This window comes from Balaenoptera borealis, assembly GCF_965194805.1.
Source record: "Balaenoptera borealis genome assembly, chromosome: 11".
Classification (NCBI taxonomy): Eukaryota; Metazoa; Chordata; class Mammalia; order Artiodactyla; family Balaenopteridae; genus Balaenoptera; species Balaenoptera borealis.
Window position 1 is genome coordinate 38,966,666 of NC_138868.1, and position 11,341 is coordinate 38,978,006.

The following is an 11,341-nucleotide window of genomic DNA, read 5'->3' on the forward strand; positions in this document are numbered from 1 at the left end:
CTCTGAAAATTGTCTCTGACCTACCTACATTTTTCTTCCGGTTACAGTGTATGGTTGATTCCTGATCCAAGCTGGGCAAATCACACTGGTTCAGGAACATTGGACTCTAAAGATCATGTGACTTGCAAGGCTGAAGACCCTATTTGGGGGCAGCCAGTCCTGTTTATTGTCTACTATGTACCAAGTATTGTTCGAAATACTAGGAAGACAGCAGCCAACTAAACAGACAGGATTTGCATACTGGAAATACTGTAGTGGACAAAGACAAGAATCTTGCCCAATGGAGCTTGCATTCTAGAGTTTTCTGCAGAGTCACAGGGGAAGAAGCTGGTCTGCATAGAGCAGAGGAGGTCATGCAGCTTATAGCAGATTAGATCATTGTTCTCAGTTCTTCACCTCTGTGTATCCATTCTCTTGCCATGGCTTCTTGGTGAATGGAGTATACTTCCCTGTCCTTTGATTTTGAGCTTGGCAAAGTCATTTTGCTTTGGCTAATGGAATGTTAGTGAAGTTGATGTAAGCAGTGTCTCAGTATGCCAGTCTTTTTAGGGGCTGAATAGTATTCCACTCTATGTATATGCTACATTTTCTTCATCTGTCAGTGGGCATTTAGGTTGCCTCTGTGTCTTGGCTTTGTGAAGAATGCTGCAATTAACATGAGAGTGAAGATACCTCTTTGAGATCCTGATTTCAATTCCTTTGGTTAGATACCCAGAAGTGAGATTGCTGAAGCATAAGTAACTTAGCTAAGAGAATAGTTAATTCATCCCCCACCCCCCAACTCTTCTCCTAAAATAATGATTTTTTTCCATCTTTGTCAGGATAAGACTGATCTGGAGCACAGTAACCCTGATTGACTTGTCCCAATATTACTGAGATGTCACTTTCTGTTTGCAAACAGTGTAAACTCTCTATTTGTGCAGCATTCTGACTAGGTATGACTAGTTTTTATTTTTAAGTTTTTGAGGAACCTCCATACTGTTTTCCACAGTGGCTGCACCAATTTACATTCTCACCAACAGTGTACAAGGGTTCCTTTTTCTCCACATCCTCACTAACCCTTATCTTTTGTTACCAACACTTGTATATGTATAATAGCCACCCTAACTAGTGTGAAGTGATATCTCATTTTGGTTTTGATTTGCATTTCCCTGATGATTAATGATGTTGAGTACCTTTTCATATTCCTGTCGGCCATTTGTACGTCTTCTTTGGAGAAATGTCTATTCAATTCCTTTGTCAAATTTTTAATCAGGTTATTTGTAGGTTTCTTTTGCTAGTGAGTTGCAGGATTTCCCTATTTGAATATTAACTCTTTCTCAGATATATGGTTTGGAAATATTTTTTTCCCATTCCGTAGGTTGCCTTTTCATTTTGTTGATTGTTTCCTTTGCTGTGCAGAAGATTTTTAGTTTGATGTAGTCCCACTTGACTATTTTTGCCTGTGCTCTTGGTGTCATATCTAAGAAATGATTGCCAAGATCACTGTCAAGAAGCTTTCTTCCATGTTTTCTTCTCAGAGTTTTTACAGTCTAGGTTTTACATTTATGTTTTTATCCATTTTGAGTTAATTTTTGTGTTTGATGTAAGAGAAAGGTTCATTTTCATTCTTATACACATGGATATCCAGTTTTCCCCAATACCACTTACTGAAGAGACCATCCTTCCCCCACGGTATATTCTTGGCACCTTTGTCAAAGACTGGTTGTATGTGTATGGGTTAATTTCTGGGCTCTCTGTTCTGTTCCATTGGTCTATATGTCTGTTTTTAAAACAATCCCACTTATAATAGCATCAAAAAGAATAAAATACTTAGGAATAAGCTTAACTAAGGAGGTGAAAGACTTGTACACTAAAAACTTTTAAAACACTGATGAAAGAAATTAAGGCAGACACAAATGGAAAGACATCCATGATCATGAATTGTAAGAATTAATATTGTTAAATTGGCCATACTACCCAAAGTAATCTGCAGATTCAGTGCAATCCCTATCAAAATCCCAATGATATTTTTTTACAGAAATAGAAAAAAAAATCCTAAAATTTGTATGGAACCATAAAAGACTCCAGCCAAAGCAATTTTGAGCAAAAAGAACAAAGCTGGAGGCATCTCACTTCATGATTTCAAAATATATTACAAAGCTTTTTAGGTTTTCTTGAATGAGATCTGAAAAGTCTCAAAAATCTGAAAATTCTACAACCACATTTATTTTTCACTAGAGATAAATTAAGTGAAATACACCATATTTGATACTTCATTGCAAATGTAATTTGTACTAGAACATCAAGTACAAATCATATCAACATCTCTAGCTGCAGTCTTACTGTATGCCTCTTGCTGCCTCTAAATACCTTTCCTGTGCAATGGTTTTTTAAATTAACTTTTAAACACCAGCTTCCTGTGTTCCACTGCTAAGGCTACAGCATATATTCATAAAAACATTTCTGCTCACTAGGACGCCTAGTTAATTACATACTGAGCTTGTATCAATACTGGGCTTGTTGACCTGCAGGCTGTTTAGAAGTTGGAGCCTTAGGAGACCATCTGCCAATCTCTGCCATTGGAAGTGCTTTTCTCTATTACTGTAATGAAATCACTAAAATCATTTCCTGTTTCCAGTCCTTGTTCAGATCTTCTATCTATTGTCAATAAGAGGATATTAAAATCCTCAGGAAAGTCCACATGTCCTTTTCATCCTAGTCCACAATGTAGCAAGTGTCTTTGTGTTTTAGTATTGGAAATAATAAATAATGACGTCAAGTCTATTGTAATAAAAGAAAGCCTTATTAAACTCTAGCTGCTTTTCCTTTGACATCACGGGATCTGTTTATAATTACTTTTATGGGTTTTCCCCCTTACCATTCAGGGTTTATATGATTACATGAGAAATTGAAGCGTTTTTGGGAACAGTCCCTTGATAGAACTGACAATTTCCTGCTCAGGCCCATTGTGCATGCAAACTCCAACAACGAGATAGTGAGAAGAAAGGAGAAGGAGGCTTTCTGTATCCTGGAGGAGTTTGACTTCCTGAAGTATGGGCTTGCTTCCGCGAAGGAGTGTATGTTGAAAGCAAGGTGTGTGGGTTGGTGGGGAACTTACATTTATCATAGTCCACAGTTCAAGAGAGTGCGTATAAAAGTCACTCAGTCGATGTAGGATCATGTAATTTTGTTTTGAATGGCTCCTACTGACCCCATAACCATTTGAGGAATTTGGCATCTTTGGAAATTAACTCTCCTAGGAACTGTGTTTGGGAAGGCTGGTGGCATTTGTAAACCTATGAGTGTGCTTTTTTCACAATACAACTGGTGTTACCCAGGAACAAGCAGTCACGTGGCCAGTCAGCAAGCACTTCTACTGGAGCAAACTTATGTCCTTTAACTTCTCCATCACAGAGAAGCCTGTATTCTGTCACCACTGGTAGGAAAAAAAAAAAAAAAAATCTGCTGATGTTGTGGACCCTGGAACAAAGTCCCCAAATTGAATTCTCTAATTTCTTTTTACGTTTGGACAAAGCAGGTACCTGTCCTGTGTGTCCTAAGTAACTTACAGAAGTTACTTTAATTTTTATGATTATAGTATTCAATATTTAAAGCAGTTTGGAGACTTCCTGCTCCAAATGCACCCCTTTGCTTGTTGCCCACATCAAGTGATATCTGAATGGTCTTTAAAAATCCAAATTTCACATTTTTGGATGAGTCTTGAGTGATCTGAAAATCTTAGTAGATTTTTCTCTTTCTTTTCTATTTGGACATGTTTTAATGTGGTTTGGCAATTTCTTTAGGGCAATTGCTGGAAAACACACAGTTTTCCAGAACAACTCACAAAACACTCAAGGATTATTTTATCTTTTTAGGAAGTTGCCACAGGTCGTGCCCTGAGCACTTAGAGCCCAAAGGAAACCAGGAGGATCATGCTGCAGAAGCCCTTTGGAGGAACGTGCCAGCTGCTCCGTAACCACGAGTTGGCTTTCCTTTGATGGAGAGATTAATAGTTTCCATAATCATATCATCCTGGTTGCTCTGTGCCCAGAGTTTACTCAGACTTGAAAGAAATGGAAATTAATTGAAAAGGAAAAAAAAAAATTCTTCCTCTCTTGCCTCCCCTCCAAACCTCTCATCTGGAAAAGTGATGAGAAAGAGATTCAAAGGTTTGTAGCCAGTGGGAGCTGAGATATTTATTTTCTTTTGCAATTCTGGATATAAAGGACCAGAAGAAAGCAATTGGACGGTGGGGAGGAGGCAGGTATGGGAAGAGAGTCTAATGCCTAAAGGCCTAAATAATTCCAAACAGAACAGAAACACTGGGCATTGGAAGCAGGATACACACAGAGGGTTGTCTGTGAAGCCATGAGCATCTGCTCCTGGAAATAAATGCAGAGGGAGCAGAAAGGGTTTTTTTTTAGCTGCTGTGATTGTCATCAGATGAATTGGGTTGGTTTAGTGATTTTTAAAAAAATTTTATTAATTTTATTTTTTGCTGTGTTGGGTCTTTGTTGCTGCGTGCGGGCTTTTCTCTGGTTGCGGCGAGCGGGGGCTACTCATTGCGGTGGCTTCTCTTGTTGCGGAGCACGGGCTTTAGGCGTCCGGGCTTCAGTAGTTGTGGCACGTGGGCTCAGTGGTTGTGGCTCGTGGGCTCTAGAGCGCAGGCTCAGTAGTTGTGGCGCACGGGCTTAGTTGCTCCACGGCATGTGGGATCTTCCCAGACCAGGGCTCGAACCCGTGTCCCCTGCATTGGCAGGCGGTTTCTTAACCACTGCGCCACCAGGAAAGCACTGGTCTAGTGATTTTTATCTGTGTCTACTTCTACCACAGAGGAGCTGCCATGAGTTTATTTGCCACATCCTGAGTTTGGGAAATAACTTATCTTTGGTTAAAATCTATTTCTTTTCCGGCTCTGAAATTTGAGCTCAATTCTTTTTAGCCTGTACCATCACTGTGGCCCAGTTCTCTCACCCTACGTGCTCATGTTGATTTCTGTTAACATTGCTGTTGAGCCTTGAAGTATTTTAGTGGCAGAGGATTTAGTCTTCTGTGAGAGAAAATGGATGTTCATAAAACACAGGTCTCTTGTCACATCTTTAATCAGGGATAAACATCCAGTATATGATCAATAAGTGCTTTGTTGGAGTTTACTGAACCAGTAAGAGAGAAACTGAATTGTGGATGAACACTTCTCATTCATTCATGCCCTGGTATGTTGTAATGTGTTGAACTTGCCATGTGTTAAGCACTGTGCTCAGTGGGACTAAAAAGTTGACAATTCAAGACAGGAGGAAAACAGAGCTAGTTAATAGACGTTTATTCCATTAATTTCCAGAAGTCAGAGTCCATGTCACTTCTCCTGAAATGATATACTTTCACTTCTCCAAGTTACATGCTAGTCAGAGATTTGGGGCTCTCTTGAGACTTACATAACTATAAGAGATATATAGGTCCCTTTGTGGGTAGACAGCTCCTTGCAGTTAAATGCAGGCCCAACAGCAAGCTCCCTTCCACTGTTGCCCATCCTCCATGACAATTAAGGACATCAGATAAATGCTTGCCCCCACTCTTCTTACGGGACCTTGTAAGGAAAGCACCTCCAGCCGAGACCTTGGCTACATCCCACCTGCAGAGGGAGGCTCTGAGAGCAAGTGGCGATGCCAACAGGCCTGCTGTAGCAGAGCATGGTGATGCCACAGCAGAGGCTGGAGGGAGGGGAGGCCCTGGTCCAGGGGGCTGGAGGAATGATGTGTATGTAGGAGGCTCAAGGGTTTGTTGCCAGTGGGAGCTGAGATGAGGCCTAGTCACTCAGGGAGCACTATGGAGCCTGACCCAAGCCCAAAGAGACAAAATCCTGAATTTACAGAAGCTGTAAGACACAACCTCAAATGATGGTGAAGCACAAGCACTCCGGAAGCTAAGAGGTCAGAGTTGGAAAGAACGTAATCTTCACATCCACCATGAGGTCTCAGCTACACCCCTCCTCTCCACACCTGGACAACATCTTAGGAGGCAGCTTGTAAGACACCCAGGCTTTTAAATTTTTTTTTAGTGAAAGATTGCACGGTCTTGAAGGGCCTATTTAAATTATTGGACCAGAGTGAATTTAGACGGAATTGGATCTTTGGTTTTTTAATTTTCCTGCTACTAACAGATAGGGATCCAGAGAAATATCGTATTTGTTATGGTAACAAAATGAAGTTGTTACTTTTTCTCTCCGCATCTGAGTAACAGTGTGAGTTGAATTTTTTTTTAAGGTCAAATATAATTTTAGTTAAACCTGAATTTATTATAAGATACCTTCTTTTTTTTGAATTTTATTTATTTTTTTATACAGCAGTTTCTTATTAGTTATCTATTTTATACATATTAGTGTATATATGTCAATCCTAATCTCCCAATTCATCCCACAGTGTGAGTTGAATTTTGAGACCCTGTAACATGGGGAAAGAGTCAGAGGAGATGAAGTTGCCAAAGTTTTAGCAGAAAGTGAGAATCCTTACAGATTCCTTTTGGAATTTCTATAGTCAGATATACTCAGTATTTCTCCACATAGATTCATTTCCAAGAAAACAAAGAGGAGGACAATAGATGAAAAAGATATTTCATTACATTTCAGGAGGCTTGCTGGCTGACATCTTTTGTATCTAGAATCCATAGGGACCACCTAATATGTATGGTGGAGCCATGAAGGATCTTTATCTTGGGGTTAAAACCAGTGTTCCTTTAAAAGCTGACACATCTAAAGGAAAAGAAAAACTGGAGAATTCCAGATCTAGTGTACAACCAGTCTCCTCTGTGAAACAGGAGAGACTGCCTGAGTAGTGTTCATTGATACATTCAGCAAGCATTTAGTGATCGCCAGCTACATGCCAGGTGCAATGCCAAGTGCTGGGGATACAGTGCTTGGAATGTGGCAATTGTTCCACAAATGTTAAATAAATGAATGAAAACTATGCTCCATTTCCAGAGGCAGGCTTACCTGAAACTAATAAAGCTTAAACTTAAAGCAGTGGTTCCCAAACTTTGATGCACATAGGAATCGCCTAGGGATCTTTAAATCTTTAAAAAAAATACTGATGCCCGGCTCTCACCTCCAGACATTCTGATTGGTATGGGGTGCAAACTGGGCATCAGGATTTTTAAAGCTCCCCAAGTGGTTCTCATGTACAGCAAAGCTTGGGGACCACTGGTTTAAGGACCCCTCACTTGCTTAGGCCTCTTCCAAGACTGTTGTATTGATTGGATTTCATGGTTAGCACAGAGTCTGTGACTTCATAGCATTTCCAGTGCAAGGCCTTTTCAAGCAACACACTGGTCTTTTTACTGTGTCCCTGGAATTCTGTATGTCACCATCCCCCCTACCTTTCTTGGAGGAGTTGCCTGGTGACACTTATGAAGCTGATTTAAAGCTCTACAAACTTTATTCAATGACTTTATTACAGAGGCAAACAATAACCATGTCTGCTGCACATGTGGGCCAGTTGGCAGAGAGGAGGGCCACGTGTGGAACTTCCTCTTCTTTGCCTTTGTCCAGATGCACACCTGGGAGTGTATCTCCATGACTCTCAATAGGGTGAGCACGACCACAGTCTGTAGAGGAAGAAGTGGAGCAGCTCGCTGTGCAGGAGCTGATGAGAGGCTCTCAGTGGTGTTTTGAAGTGGCTTTGAACTTGCTAAGTGGCTGTGTGACCTGTATTTACCCATATCATCCACGGAGTACAAAGGCTGCTTGGGGTTCTCTGAGGCTTCCTTTTCCTGGCCATGCTTTGGTGTGAGTCCTCTTGGCCACTTCTGTGTATCAAACACCTACTTAGCAGGTCACATCCAAGTTATTAATGCATCTGATTATCAGTGGCTTTGTTGCCCTCTGAGGAAAATGTTATGTAACACATAAACCAGAGCCCCCGGTGATGACTAAAGGCAGATTAAGGGCATGGCTGCTCCTCTCTCTGTAGGGAAGGACTGGGACTTTTTGGATTAACTTCTGCCGTAATAGAGTCTATAAAGTCTTCTAATATCTGACACCTAAGAAAATGTGCCCCCAACTAACCTCTTCTGGGGTGGGGTCTGGGGTATTAATGCCATGTAGATAGGATTTTTCTATCTCTCCTTTCTGACCCTGTGGAACTCCAGGAGTGGCATTCCTTGTCTGTCTGAATGGTATACCTTCCTCTCTTGACTCTTCCAAGTGGTCACTTATAGAGTCTTTCCGAATCTTCCTGATGACTGTGAAAGCTTGGCCACACTGTCTTGAGCTCAGTTGGAGAAACATAGGAGAAGGGACGTTAATCATCAAGTTTGCTCATTTTCCCTGTTGCAGACTCAGTGATACCCTTTCATAGACGCTTCAGAGGTCATTAATTAGACAAATGGTACTGGCTTTGCTTTCTGTAGCCCCAGCAAATACTATTTGACTTGTAGGAGGAATGACAAGTTGCATTGAATGAGAGGGGTGATAATGCCAGTTTAAACAGTACAAAGCAAACATTAAGACGGCAGACACTGGGGGAAACCAAGTGTGCCCAGGCAATGGGCCCTGTTTCTTCAAGCATAGTTGTTTCTCATGCTGTAAGACAGTCTCTCTCGTCCTAAAAATCTGAATAGCCAGCACTTCCTAATAGTGGCATTTTCTCACACTGTTTGCTTTACTAACTTGAGCAGGAATGCTGTATTGCAGAACTCCAGGGAGCACCATTCGCATTGTCTTTTGTAAATCATGTTCCCTGGATTTAGAATGTCTTGGGTCCTTCAGATGGTATTGGGTGCTTTCATAATTACTTCTCAATAATGGACTAGGGGGTTTCCATATGACTCAGAGCCCAAAGTCAAAGAAGTCTAGAAACCTGAAGAAACTAAAAACAGGTATAAATCCTTTGGGTTCCTTAGTCCATTTTTTTTTTTTTTTTTGAAATTTTGTGGTACATGGAGGTGAAAAATTCTCTGGGTTAAGTGAGGTCTTGGATTCTGGCCCCCCTCTGTCACTGCCTGTGTGACTTCAGGCAAGTTATAATGCACAGCAAGTAGAAGGCTTTGTCATGACCGATACTAACTGGCCTTGTTTTGCTCAATGTGTTTGAAATGACCACAAGCCAGCGTTTTTTGGAGTAATGTGTTGAAGCAAAGATGTTCAAATGATAAACAGAGTTGCAATTGTAAGTTGTTTTTTTAAAATTTTTATTTATTTATTTATTTATTTATGGCTGTGTTGGGTCTTTGTTGCTGCACGTGGGCTTTCTCTAGTTGCAGCGAGCGGGGCCTACTCTTCGTTGTGGTGCGCAGGCTTTTCATTGCGGTGGCTTCTCTTGTTGCGGAGCTCGGGCTCTAGGCGCACGTACTTCAAGGCTTCAGTAGTTGTGGCTCACGGGCTCTAGAGCACAGGCTCAGTAGTTGTGGCGCACGGGCTTAGTTGCTCCGCGGCATGTGGGATCTTCCCGGCTCAGGGCGTGAACCCGTGTCCCCTGCATTGGCAGACGGATTCTTAACCATTGCGCCACCAGGGAAGCCCCAATTGTAATTTTTAAAAGTGGAATTGAGAATTGAAGCAGATTTGAAATGAAACTTGTGTAAAGCTGTGTGTAAACAGACTCTTACATGTGAGTCATTTGGATGTTATCAGAGACGAGTGAAGGCACCATGTTGTAAAGATTAATGTGTTTTTGGAGCGAGATTTAGTAGATTTAGATCTTGAGGACTCAGGAGATTACATGTGACCTGATCTCTCTCCTCATCCCTTTGCATCATCAAATTAATTCCATTTGAAAATGGGTAGAACCCCATATGGCTTCTAACATCTGAGGTCTTACTGCACAAAAAAGAGGACGTCCTCTGTATATTCCATACAGTATACACCCACATTTGATATATTATTTAATGACTCAAAACTAAAAATTCAACATGACTTTGGCTATCTTAGAAGTGTGGCATCTTGGGACTACAACTTTTAAAAAATAATTGTGCAGATCACGAATGCTATTGTTACTTTTCAAACTTTGATAAGGTATTTGTATTAAGGTTTTAGGGTTAAGACATGTATTAAAATAAATGTTCCTGTCTGTGGTGATATTCTAGTTTATATTCAAGAGCCATAAGGAAGGGAAGATGAAGGAAACTTCCAATTATTGAGTGCTTAGTGTGTGCTAGGACCTGATCTGGGGAATTTACATACATAGTCTTATTAATACAACAGTCTCACAAGGGAGATAATATCATCTCTGTTTTCTGGATGAAGAAAGGTTCAGAGAGTTTGATAAATTTTTTGATGATCACAGAGATAGTAAGTGGAAGAATTGGAATTTGAATCGAAATTTGTCTGACTATAAAGCCCATTTTCTTACCTAAAAATTCTTCCTTTCCTACATCTATTATATTGAACATTGAACTGCCATCATGTGAAATGCTGTATCAGTTTTACTTATTTTTCCCAAGGAGACACATGAAATGACAAAGACAGCAAGTCTCCAGAATTGGAACACTTTCCCTTGTGTGAGTATTCTGAAAGTATAATACCCATGCAGTCTTTCTGGAAAAAAAAAAAAAAGTCAAGGATATACTTCAAGAAGATAAAAAATGAATTCATGGTAACATAGCCTTTGGTTTAATAAAAAAAAAAAGGGGCAAGCTTCGGGTATGGCTGGTTCCAGACATTCAAACAAAGTCATTAGTCCTAGTTTCTCTTCATGTTTCAGTAGTAGTCTTCTTCATGTTGGTGTCATTCTCCACTGGCTAACTTCCATTAACTCCAGGCTTTTATCCTCCAAGGTTAAAGATAAGAAATAGAATCTTCTTCTAAATTAGAAACAAGTCTTAGGCCTGATTCTCATTGGCTCTTATTGACCATCACTGAACCAATTAATCTGGCTAACGGCTTACAGTGCTCTGATCAGCTGTTTAGAGTCATGTGGCTACCCTAGGACTGGGTAGGGAGCAGGTAGAATGAGGTCCACCCAAAGCAAATAGACTGAGACTGGGAGAGCTGTGGGTCTCCAGAGGAAAACCGGGGTTCAATTAATGGAAGAAGAAGAAATAGATGCAAAGCATAAAAACAGTAATATCCTCTACAATCAATGAACCAATAAATCAGGAAATGTGTCAGTTAAGATCAAATAATCACCGGGACTTCCCTGGTGGTCCAGTGGTTGGGACTCTGTTCTTCCACTGCAGGGGCACATGTTCGATCCCTGGTTGGGAAACTAGGATCCTGCAGCGTGCTGCGTGGTGCAGCCAAAAAAAAAAAAAAAATCTCAAACAATCAGTGATAAAGTTAATGGGGCATTTGATGCAATTGTTAAATGTTAATGTACTAACAACTTGTGAATATAATTCCAGATGATTTCAACACATAGTTGAAGCTCAG